This window comes from Apium graveolens, chromosome 11 (genome assembly GCF_009905375.1).
Source record: "Apium graveolens cultivar Ventura chromosome 11, ASM990537v1, whole genome shotgun sequence".
NCBI classification, from domain to species: domain Eukaryota; kingdom Viridiplantae; phylum Streptophyta; class Magnoliopsida; order Apiales; family Apiaceae; genus Apium; species Apium graveolens.
In genome coordinates, this window is record NC_133657.1 from 126,400,593 (window position 1) to 126,413,551 (window position 12,959).

Genomic DNA, 12,959 nt, shown 5'->3' on the forward strand with positions numbered 1-12,959 from the left:
AAGGCTTTTCAGCGAAATCAGCGACCAGCGACCAGCCGCGCCTTGGGTGGCCGCCCAGCTCTCCTGGGCGGGCACTCAGCTCTCCTGGGCAGGCGCTCAGCTCCTGTCTGGAAAAATTTCTGATGAATCTTGTTTTGGCCATAACTTGAGTTCTACTCGTCAAAATTAAGCGATTCAACTGCCCACACGAAACTATTGAGATTCTCTACAACTTGACAATGGCCTTGGCTTCCAATTAGGATCAATTTCCATCATATTGCCTTTAAAAGCTCTTTTCTTTATTTAACTGATACTTGAAATGCAATAACACAAAAACATATCAAAATACCAATAACTTGAGTCCAAAACACCAATTTAAGCTTGTAATAAAGCATTCCAAGTGGATATAAAATCCACTTATCAGCCACTCGGGGTAGAAGGATTCTTTAATCAACCCCACTTCCAACAGTCGTTCTACCTCTTCTTTTAATACTATCTCCCTTTCCCCGCTCACTGGGCGACGCTTTTGTCGTATGCCCGTGCAATTAGAGAAGATGTTCAACCGATGACACATTACCCCTTGGTCGATTCCCACCATGTCTGAATGACCCCACGCGAAGACATCGAGATTTGTAATCAAAAAACGGGTAAATCTTCCTTCATTTCATCACTTAGCTGAGATCCTACCTTTAAAACCTTGCTTGGGTCATCCTTGTCGACCGGAACGGATATTGTGTCTTCGGCTGGCCCCATTTTCTCGGCAAGCATAGGGATCCTGGGATCCAGATCAAAATCAAAGTCTCGGGGGTCCTCGACCTCCATTCTTGGATCCGAGGGCGCGTCCCCATGTGCGAGAGCATCTACCTCAGGGCAAGGTATGGCTTTATGTAATGCAGGTGTGGAGGGCGCGTCCTCGTTTTAAGGAGCATCAACCTTAATTCCATTTTCACTCCTTAAGGGCGCATCCTCTTTTTCAGGAGCATCCACCTTGAGGCTACTTTCGAGACTTTGTAAAATCTTATTTCTTCCTTTTAACTTTTCTCCATTAACCTCTTTTTACATGATCCCTTCTATATGGTTTACCACAACTTCTTCCATACTACGGATCTTCGAAACATTCCTAAACATCAAAACAGGGGTCTCGGTAGCATGAGTTTCTTCTTCCTCTGGAACTTCCATAAAATAATGGGCATGGACCTCTCCACTTGGTTTTGTCTGAATGTCCTCTGCATCCTCAAATGGAAGATCTTTTCCCTCATATCTTCTCCTGCGAAACTCTTTAACAACCTTGTGATAGAAGTCGCGTGACTCGTATTGCGACCCTCTCAGACTGCCCACTCCGTTACATGTTGGGAACTTTATTATCAATTTATGTATCGAGGTTATTACCCTGAACGCTCGCAACCAAGGTCTGCCCACCAGCACGTTGTGCGCGGAGTCCTGATCCAGCACTTTGAAGTCTATCATTTGAGTGACAGACATAGCTCCTTCCCCAAGTATGACTGGAAGCCTAACTGACCCCATAACTCTCACTACTTCCCCAATGAAGCCATAGACGCGTGCATCTTCGAAATACACGTTGCAATCTACGAAATTGTTAAGTGGCATTTATGACAGTTATTTATGCTCTAATAAGCTTTGAGTTGGTGTATTTGTACTCAAGTTGTTTGTGTTTTAACGTGTTTTCAAGCATTTTTGCATTTCAGGCTTTACTTCATGAATTAGGTGAATTAGAATTGTTTTGATGCTAATATGGTGTTTAGGATGTGTTAAAATAAAAGTTTGAAAGATTGGCTCGAAGCTGCAAGGAATAAAGAAGAAGAAAAAATAAAGTTTTGGAAGAAGGCAGGCGCGCCCGTGCTGGTGTTGCATGCAGCCGCGCCGGGGGAACAGAAAGTCTGTGCGCCCGCGCTGGTGAAGCGCGCGGCCGCGCTGGTGAAGCGCGCGTCCTTGCTGGATCGGGATAAAAGAAATCCTGATTCTTTTGCAATTCAAATTATGGACTCCTGGGATGCATGGACTGCTATATAAACATAACTTATGTCATTTTTCAACAGATATATTCAGAGATTCAGAGTTCTCAAGACATCAAGGAAGGAGAAGATGGCAAGAGACCTTTTGGCACAATTTAACAAAGGTGAAGACGAACTAGTTTATTCTTGTGAATCTTTGTTTTGAGTTGTAATTTGGATGCTTGTTTCTTATTTTGCTGAACCTATATTCTTGTGTGTACTTGGTTTTATTTATTCGTATAAAGACTACGTTTGCTATATCATGTTTTTATTGGAACCCACATTGGCGATGAGTTCGATTATGGGCTAATCGTTATCGTGGGGTTCTAGCGGATTTATTTATGGATTTCTTTATTTAAATTTTTTGATGCCTTAGTATGTGGTGATTATATGATATCCTAGTATTTGTTGTGCTTATTTGTCTTGTGAGCGTCGCGAACATATAAGATAGTGTGTTAATTCTTAATGAAGCGAAAGTGAATTTATGGATTTAGAACTTGCCATGCTAGCATAGGTTCATGTATTGTTATGCATGATTCGTAGGTAATTTTAACCATCTTACTTATCCTATATAATCAAGATAGATAACTTATGTTTAAACTGTTATGTTGTCAAATTTTATAGACATATAGGGTCTCAATATAATTGGTGCCTATTCAGCTTTTATCTCTTTTGTGGATGTCTGGTAGAATGGTACTCGTGCAACGAAAGTTGGCGTTTATCAGTTTCGTGTTGTCTGATTAGTGTCATCACCATTGCATGCTAAGGTTGAGAATAATAAGGCTATTGAATGAAGTATTTAATGAAGTTGGGATCCCATATTTGTCATATATAATAACTCAGTCTATCTTATTCTCGTAGTTATAATAGTTAGCATAATTCTTAGTTATAAATATTTTCAAATTGTTATCGTCTTAGCATTGAATAATAACCATACATTGTTGCTTAGGTGCGTAATTTAGATAGTTAACCAATACAGTCTCTATGGGATCGTATTTGATTTATATCTTATAATACTTGGGAACTCGTATACTTGCGTGTAATATTAACGCGTGTTTAGCGACTAATAAGTTTTTGGCGCCACTGCCGGGGAATGCAGTGTTAATTACTAGTTTATGTGCTTTCCATCAGTGGTCATTACTAGTTTGTTATCAGACATTGTTACTTATTTGTTTCCTTGTTTTATTTCAGGTGATCTAGCGATGGTGTATATATATGCGTTTGCGTACTCGTAAGAGAACACTGGATAAAGCCGAGGAAGAACTTGTGGTAGTTCGTAGGGAAGTTTTTGAGGAAGAAAAGAAGGTAGAAGAGGAAGAGAAAGTTGAAGAGCCAATTATAGTAGCTATGGGTGATCAAGCAGAAAATCCGAAAGCTTTGATGGACTATTCTAAGCCTAAGATTAATGACATTCAGTCTAGCATCATTAGTTTAGCCATCACGGCTAAGACTTTTGAGATCAAGTTAAGCACGATCCAGATGATACAGAACTCAGTTCAGTTTGGGGGTTCTCCTATCGAAGAGCCCAACATGCACATCAGGGAGTTCATCAAGATCCGTGACACTTTCAAGTTCAATGGTGTGACTGAAGATGCTATCAGGCTGCGACTCTTCCCATTCTCTTTGAAGGACAAAGCTAAGTGCTGGTTACACTCTCTACCGATAGGGTCTATCACAACTTGGGAAGATCTTGCTCAAAAGTTTCTCACTAAATTTTTTCCCATGGTGAAGACTGCAGCAATCAGGAATTCTCTTACCCAGTTTGTGCAGCAAATTGGAGAATCTCTGTGTGAGGCTTGGGATCGATATAAGGAGATGCTAAGGAAGTTCCCACACCATGGCATGCCTGATTGGATAATTATCAACTATTTCTATAATGGATTGGGTCCTACTTCTAGGCCCATGCTTGATGCAGCATCAGGAGGAGCCTTGTGGGCTAAGAGCTATGATGAAGCTTACGAAATTATTGAACTGATGGCTGCTAATGAGTACCAGAATCCTTCCCAGAGACTGACTCAGGGAAAAGTTGCAGGAATTCTGGAATTGGATGCAGCAACTGCTATAGCTGCCCAACTTAAGGCTTTGATAATGAAGGTGGACACTTTGGCTAATTATGGAGTTAATCAAATAACTAGTGTCTGTGAGCTTTGTGATGGTGCCCATGAGACTGATCAGTGCACAATTTTGAATGAATTAGCTCAATTCGTGAGCAACTTCCAGCGATCCAGCAACCTGTGCCAGCCACCTATCATCCAAACAACCGCAATCATCCTAATTTCAGTTGAAGCAATGCTTAGAATGCGGTTCAACCGCCTTATCATCAATATTCAGCTAAGCAGTACAACCCCCTGGTTTTCAGCAACTACAGTATGCACCAAAACAACAACTCCAACTGCAACCAGCTAATGAAAAATTTGAATTATAGGAGTTGAAGCTTATGTGCAAGAGCCAAGCGGTTTCGATAAAGACCTTGGAAAATCAAATTGGGTAAATTGCCAATGCCTTTCTAAATCGCCATCCTGGTACACTACCTAGTAACACTGAAGTGATAGGAAAGAAGGAAGCTAAGGAGAAGGTAAAGGCAATCACTTTGAGGTCTGAAAAGGTTGCTAATCCCGAATAAACTCAAGAGTTGACTGAAAAAACTGGAGCTGAGAAAGAAGTAGAGCAGCAGGATGAAGAAGTGGAACCAAGGAAGACTACTGTTGAGCACAATCCTCCTGAGGGTAATACATAGGAGAAATAGATCTATCCTCCACCGCCTTTTCCTAAGAGGATACAGAAGAAAAAGCTAGACAATAAATTCGAGAAGTTTCTGGAGGTGTTCAAGAAACTTCATATCAACATACCTTTCGCCGAGGCCCTCGAGCAGATGCCTAGTTATGCAAGGTTTATGAAAGGTATTCTCTCACGGAAGGTGAAGCTAGATGATCTAGAGACTGTCGCTCTCACGGAGGAATGCAGTGCTGTGCTGCAGCAGAAGTTGCCTCCGAAGCCTAAAGATCCAGGAAGCTTCACTATTCCATGTACTATTGGAAAAGTATCTTTTGAAAGATGCTTGTATGACCCTGGAGCTAGCTTCAATCTGATGCATTTGTCAATTTTCAAGAAATTGGACTTACTTCATCCAAAACCAACTTACATGACCTTGCAATTGGCTAACCGTTCTATTAAATATCCGAGAGGTATTGTGGAGGATGTCTTGGTCAAGGTGGATAAACTCTTCATCCCTGCTAATTTCATCATTCTTGATTTCGAGGAGGATAAGAATATTCCCATAATCTTGGGAAGGCCTTTCTTGGCAACTGGCAAAACCTTGATTGATGTAAAGAAGGGTGAGCTTATAATGCGAGTGTTGGATCAGGATGTGACTTTCAATGTGTTCAATGCTATGAAATTTCCTACTGATAATGAGGAGTGCTTAAAAGTTGAGTTGGTCGATTCGGTGGTCACATCGGAACTTGATCAAATGCTAAGGTCTGATACCTTAGAAAAAGCCTTGTTGGGAAATTCAGACAATGAATATGACGAAGGTGATGAGCAACTGCAGTATTTGAATGCTTCTCCCTGGAAAAGGAAGATCGATATGCCTTTTGAATCTCTTGGAATGGAAGAATTGAACAAAGCTCCTAAACGCCTCAAGCCTTCTATTGAGGAAGCTCCCACTCTTGAGCTTAAGCCTTTACCTGAACATTTGAGGCATGCTTTTTTAGGTGATGCATCTACTTTACCTGTTATTATTGCATCTGACCTTTCAGGTAGCGATGAGGAAAAGCTTTTGAGAATTCTGAGAGAGTTCAAATCGGCAATTGGATGGACTATAACAGATACCAAGGGAATCAGCCCTTCTTACTTCATGCATAAAATTCTGCTAGAAGAAGGTAGCAAACCTACAGTCGAGTAGCAAAGAAGACTTAATCCAACAATAAAGGAAGTAGTAAAGAAGGAAATTCTAAAGTGGCTAGATGCAGGGATCATTTATCCTATCTCTAACAGTTCATGGGTAAGCCCGGTTCATTGTGTACCAAAGAAAGGCGGTATCACTGTGGTAACAAATGAGAAGAATGAGCTTATTCCTACACGGACAGTCACGGGGTGGAGAGTCTATATGGACTACAGGAAGCTAAATAAGGCCACTAGGAAGGATCACTTTCCCTTACCCTTCGTTGATCAGATGCTTGACATGTTGGATGGTCATGAGTACTATTGTCTTCTGGATGGTTATTCGGGTTATAATCAGATTTGTATTGCTCCAGAAGATCAGGAGAAAACTACCTTCACTTATCCATTTGGTATGTTCGCCTTTAGAAGAGTTTCTTTTGATCTGTGTGGTGCACCAGCCACATTTCAACGATGTACGATGGCTATCTTTTCTGACATGATTGGTCAGAAGGTGGAAGTGTTCATGGACGACTTCTCAGTCTTTGGCGATTCTTTTGATGAATGCTTGCAAAATCTCGGACATGTTCTCAAGAGGTGTGTTGAAACCAATTTAGTTCTCAATTGGGAGAAATGTCACTTTATGGTGCGTCAAGGCATAATTCTCGGGCACAAGGTTTCTAGTAAGGGTCTTGAGGTGGATAAGGCCAAGGTGGGGGTCATTGAGAATCTTTCCCCACCTATTTCTCTCAAGGGAATTCGCTTTTTTCTTGGTCACGCGAGTTTCTACATGCGTTTCATCAAGGATTTCTCGAAAATTTCAAAGCCATTGTGTAGTTTACTAGAGAAAGATGTTCCTTTTAAATTTGATGACGAGTGTCTTGCAGCGTTTGAGACATTGAAGAAGAGTCTAATCACGACACCTGTCATAACGGCACCTGATTGGAATGAGCCTTTTGAGATGATATGCGATGCAAGTGATTATGCAGTTGGAGCAGTTCTTGGGCAGAGGAAGAACAACATATTTCATGTGGTCTTGTTAGTCCCTAACAATGCAGCAAGAATTACAGAAGGGGGGTTGAATGTAATTCTAGTAAACTTTTTCTTGAACTATAAAATGTTCTAACTCAAACTATATATTTAAGTGTTTTGATTTGCAAGGTGCGGAATCACAAGTTAAATAAATCAAAAACACAAAGTAATAAAAACACAAGTCTTTAAAACTTTCTGGTGGATTTGAAAGTATCCACCAGATATATATATCGAATTAAGAACTCTGTGAAGAACAAATTGTCTCACAACTGCTTTTACAAGTGAACAAACAAACTATAGAGAAATTCTTAACAGTTACAGCTTTTTCTATTTTTCTTCTAAAAGTGTTTGTTTAGTTGTTTGTTCTACTAGCTACACTTGGTTTATATATCACCAAGTTTACATGGTAATAAGACAGGATAATAAAACAAAACTATCAAGTCAAACTCCATGCTGCTTCACTACTCTATTCCAGCATCTTTGAAATTTTCTTAATTTTGCATGGAAATGGTAATGCTCCTTTATTCCTCATTTCCTGTTAAACAGGCTGCCAAATTCCTTTTGCAAACACCCAATGCATGTGACTGTGTTGTCACTATCAACAGATGTTTGAATTGATCATCTGTTGGGTACATGCTTGTCATCCGTTGGGTTGCCTTGTTGATCATCCGTCGGGTAGCTTTGTTAATCATCCGTCGGGTAGTCATTTATCACTTGACTCCATTTTATTTATGCAGAATTACAAGACATCTTATATTTATATTTAATCAAACTATTCTGCACATCTTCTAGCAGTCTACATGACTCATAAGCTACTACAGAATCTATACAAAGATGCTTGCAGAAATGTGCTACATGACTTATTGTTACATAAGCTACTCACCCGATGGATATCAGTTAGTCATCCGTCGGGACTATATTGAATCATCCATCGGGACTATAATTGATCATCCATCGGGTGCTACATTTTTCACTAAGTTAAATCTACTAAGGTGTTTTGTTAATGAAATCATCAAGTTCACAATATATTCCCAACAATCTCCCCCAATTTATGCCTACTAGAATTGTAGTCATAAATTAAGAGAAACTGGATGATAACAAAACACCCCAAAAATACAAATTTAAAAGGTAGTAGATAAAACTAAAAAGTGCTGCAATTATTACTGAAGAATTTATAAGACAAAGTGTACAAAGATTTGCTCACAGTCATTTTCAAGGTGCTCCTCTAGTCTGAGCAGATTGATCTATTTCCTTGATGGTCTAGATTTCTTTTCAAGCTTCATGTTGTTTTCTTCTATCTGATTTTGGAGCTGTCTGTGGAATTCAAGTTCATCAGCTTCTGACAGATCTAGCATTTCTTGCATTTCCAGTAAAGTCTCATTGCTAGAGATGCTCAACTGGTCCTCTAGTCTGAAGAATCTTCTAACTCCCTTATCATCCATGAATTTCATCAGCCAGTAGGGCCTTAGATGTACTCTACTTCCTGTGTAAGGAATAGTTAAAGTCTTTGGGAGTGCATCTTTGGCTCTAATACTCCTCAGTTCTTCAATCTTCTTTAGAACTAATCTTCTAGCTGTCACATTGAATCCAAAGTTCTTCTTAAAAGATGAATAGACTTTTATCAGTATAGATTGGCTCTCTTGAAGAATCTTGTGAAGTGGCCATGTCATCTTTTTTCCTGCCTTGTACTTGAATACTAGCCTTTCTGGTAGATTCCTGTAAGCATCAATCCCTCTAACTTCTTCTAGTTCATCTAGATAGAGGTTTAGATCAGAGAATTCCTTGATGTCACAGATGTACATGATATCTCCCTTGTTGACTTTGGTTTGAGTTTTGGTTAGGGACTTGGATCTGAGAGTTGGGGGCTTCACTTTCTTGACTGCTCTGATATTTGTTTTCTTTGGCTTCATGAAATAAGGTAGATTGAGTTCAGGAATTGGTAGGCTATCCCGGTCTATTGGCTCATCCTTTGGAATGATAGGTTCACCATGGAAATTCTCGGATGGATCTATCTTGAATTCTTCATTTTCCACAGAGGGCATGGATGTTTGAGTTGTTGTAGAAGTAGACTCTTTGGGAAAGTATTCTTCCATCTTCTCATCACTAAAATCCAATTTTCTCTTGATTCTTTGCTTATACCTTGGTTTCTTTGTCTGTGGAGGTTCTTCTTGCACTACTTGATCTTGAGATTCAGCAATTACAGATGGTTGTGCAGAAATTTGTTGTGTGGGTTTCACAGCTTGCAACTTGGCTAAGATAGCAGCTTGCTCCTTCTTTTGTTTGAGCTTTTTGGCATCTAGAGCCGCTTGCTTCTTTTCTTACTTCAATCTTGCCTTTTCTTCCCTTTTTGCTTCAACAAATTGAGGGTGTCCAGCCACCACACAAATTTCCTTACCATTTCTGAAAATCTTGGCAATTCTCCTTTTTAGAGCTGAATCTGCAGGATCTTTGTAGAATGCTATGGAACTGGCCAACAGCTTCTTCTCATCAGGCTTTGGTATCTCATACACTGTGTCCAAAGGGTTCTTGAGTGAAGATTTTGGGTAGTTCACCTTTGACTTCATGATTAGATCTGCCTTTGGGGATTTGATGCAGGATGTCTGGCCTCTCTCCAGATAGTTCATGCTCATATCATTCACAAAAATTTGCCTGACTTGAGAGTGATGAATGACTGATTTTTCTGGCTTCTTTGCTAGACCAAATTTCTTCTGAATATCCTCATCAATTTTCTCCCAGTTGATTGGACTAAACTGCTTCTTTTCAGCTGCTCTCAAAGTGGTGCTGCTTCATTTATTAGATCAATGCTATCTTTAGCTGGTGGCTTTGTGAAAGCAATTGTTGGCACAATTTCTTTACTCACTTGAATGTTAAGCACTTTTTGCTCCCCCTCACTCCTAGAACTCTCTTTCTCCCCCTTTTTGTTATCAGCAAGTTGAGTAGAGGAGGATGTCTGTGTAGCCACCAGTTTCTGAAGCAAGTCTGTTTGTTGAGCTTGGTGTAGATGGATTGCTGTAAGAGAAGCTTCCATAGCAACCATTCTTTTGTCCAAGGAATCCACCTTGGTTGCAAGATCAGAGTTTTTCCTGAGCTGTCTTTTGATGTCAAACATTGTGGCTTCTGGAAGTTTAGGTTCCAACTTGTCAGAGATGTCTTTCTTAAGTTGATCAACCTCATTTTTGATGAGGGAGACATATTGACTTTGTTGGTAGCCAGAGATTTGCTGTAGTTGGAGAGAACCAAGATGTGCTTGCAGAAGCTTCTTGGTGCTAGCATTTGTGGTTGATTGAAGTGCAGACTGTGTTTGGCTGATAAGTTGGATGAGTGTGGTCTTAAAATGGTGATCATCACAGTTCTTGGAGAAGGCCCATGATGGCATGCTTGATCTGGAACTAGGGCCTACTTCTCCCCCTATGTCCAATGGCCTTTCTTCACTTTCTCCACGCTCACCTCCAAATAATTCTTCTGAGCCACCAGTCACATAATCAACATCACCAGCTGTTGAGGGCAAAGCTGTGATGGCATCCTTAGCTCTTTGCATGGACTGTGTGGTGTGCACCAAATTGAGCATTCTTTCTGCATTGTCATTGCCCTGTCCAGCTAGAAGTTGATATGCTGAAACAGGGTGAGTAAATGTCTCAACATCTAAGGAGGTAGAATCTATAAGAGCTTGAGTTTGCTGAGACAGTCCCTCCCTGTCTGCATCCTGGACATTCATTAACTCACTTACAATGACATCCACCCTTATATCTCCAGTACCTGCATTTCTCTCATTTTCTCTCTTTTCTTGCATTAAGGTCTCACCTTGGCTCTCCACCCTCACACCCTCACCTTCACCATCTAAGGTGGGACTCCTCACACTCACTTTTGCCAGTCCTAAAGAAATGGACTGCATTGGATCTCTCTTTTCCTCTCCTTTTTCCTGGGAGCAACCCAGACTCTCACTCAAGTCACTACCTTCCCTCAATCCTAATAGTGATTGCACAATTACTAAGTCATCTGCACTTGTAACTATAGTTGAACTTTGGAGTTGTACAGAGACACCCGACGGATGAGAAATATCCATCGGGTTAATAATTTGACTATCCGACGGATGACTGCTGTTAGGCACATCCATCGGGATACAATCACTACTCGACGGATGAATAATATCCATCGAGTGAGTAGAAATGAATGAGTATGGAGTGGAGACTATTGTAGACTCTGTGCATATTGATGAAAATTTTGGCATAGATGTATCAACAGTCTTAGAAAGAAATGGCAAGTGAGCCAACAAATCATCTAGAAGATGATGCTAACTTGCATGGATTTTTGGCCTCTCCAACAGATTAAAGATGGAGAATATGGTTAAGATGTTTGAATCATGTCAACATCCAAAGAGTGTGTGGGAGAATTTGGTGTTTGAGGTGTTTCAATTTGTACAGATTTTGGCTATGACTCCACATTTGTTGGAGCCACATCAACTTGACTTTGAGATGGTGCAGTGACTGGGTCTTTAGCTTCAGTTTGCACTGTGTGTGTACCCTGTGCATCCCCAAGGGTTTTAGTTTTCTTCTTTCTTGTGTAAGTTTGTGGTGAACCTGTATCCCTACCCCTTTTGTTTTGTGCTCCTGGTTGAGAGCTTGTTTCAATAGTTACATCCTTTTGGGAGGATGAAACTAGAATTGAGCTTTTGTCCTCATTAACAACCACAGTTTATTGGGAAACTGTGGTGTGGCTTGGTTTGGATTGGGTACACTCTTCTCACCATCCTTATCCTTATGGCTTCTTTTATTTAAACCCTGTCCCTCACTTTTCTTACCCACCTTCACACTCCCCTCTTTAGGTTTGGTGGATTTTACAACTGATCTCTTTTGAAAGAAATCAGAGGGGGCTTTCTTAGCTTTGAATTTAGAAACTTTTGATGGTTTGGCAGCTTGGGTAGGCAACTGTTGGGTCATTGACACAGTTTCCATTGCTGCACTAGAAATCAAAGAAATGTTTGAGGTTGGAAGAGTAGAGACAATTGAAATTACCTCACTTACTTGAGGTGCCTCCATTACTGGAAAGTAGAAGAGTGGCACCTCTTTGTGGTGATCTGCTCTATTGAGATCTGCAATAATTCTTCTTTCTTGAACCCAACAATTTAACTTATTGGTTGGGTTCTCAAACACAATGTCCTCAGAGAGGTGGTTAACAAACATCATGAAAAATCTAGCATAATAAACACTCTTACCCCTCTTATTGAGCTCCCCTAACTTAAACCTTAACTCAAACAAGACTAGATCACTAAAATTGAAGTATTTATCAGTTACTAGCATGTAAAGCATGTTGAGCATGGAGATATTAATAGACTCAAAATTGCTAATTTTACCAGAAAATACTTTAGTAACTACATCACACAGGTAACTCCATTCTTTCCTAAGACCCAATCTCCTAATTTCACTTAATTTGGAGATGGTGAGTGCATAACCCATGGAGTTTAACATGTTAACAATATCAGTGTCTCTTTGTATGGTAGTGACAGTATTATCAGGAATCCTAAAGCATGCTTTAACAATGTCACTATTAACACAGAATTCCTTACCTTTAATAGTGAAAGTGTTGGTCTTGTCAGTTGAGTTGTACACCGCAGTTGTCCATATTTCCTCCACAACCTCACAGTAGATAGTGGGAGATTCTAGCATGGCATATTTGAGCTTATAGCCTTGCACAAAATCCATCATTTTGTGGTAGTCGCTAGACTGTTGAATCCCCTTGTTCACTAGAGCTGTGAAATTGTTCTTCTCATAGATAAAGCCAGTTTGAGACATGATTTTGATGACTGGTGCCATTGATAGAGAGTAAAAATTGCAGATAGAGAGAGAGGGTAATTGCTTTTGAGAAAGAAAGAAGTTAGAGCAGATGAATTGAGAATGATAAAAGAAAAGAATAAAAGTGAAATTGCTTTTATACTATCTCAGAAAATAACTGTAAAAAATAATAAAGTAAAATAAAGTGACCAATAAAAATTGCCCAAAATAGCCGTTTAAAAAAAATAAACTGTAAAAATTCTATCAACCATCCGTAGAAATATACTTA

At 39.9% G+C, this 12,959-nt stretch overlaps 1 non-coding gene across 1 annotated transcript; it reads right to left on the reverse strand.

Moving 5' to 3' along the window:
- Window positions 1-3,728: 3,728 nt before the first annotated feature.
- On the reverse strand, window positions 3,729-3,835 carry LOC141699492 (small nucleolar RNA R71). The gene has a single exon (XR_012565952.1). It is a non-coding gene; the product is annotated as a small nucleolar RNA R71 (small nucleolar RNA).
- Between the last annotated feature and the right edge of the window lie 9,124 nt (window positions 3,836-12,959).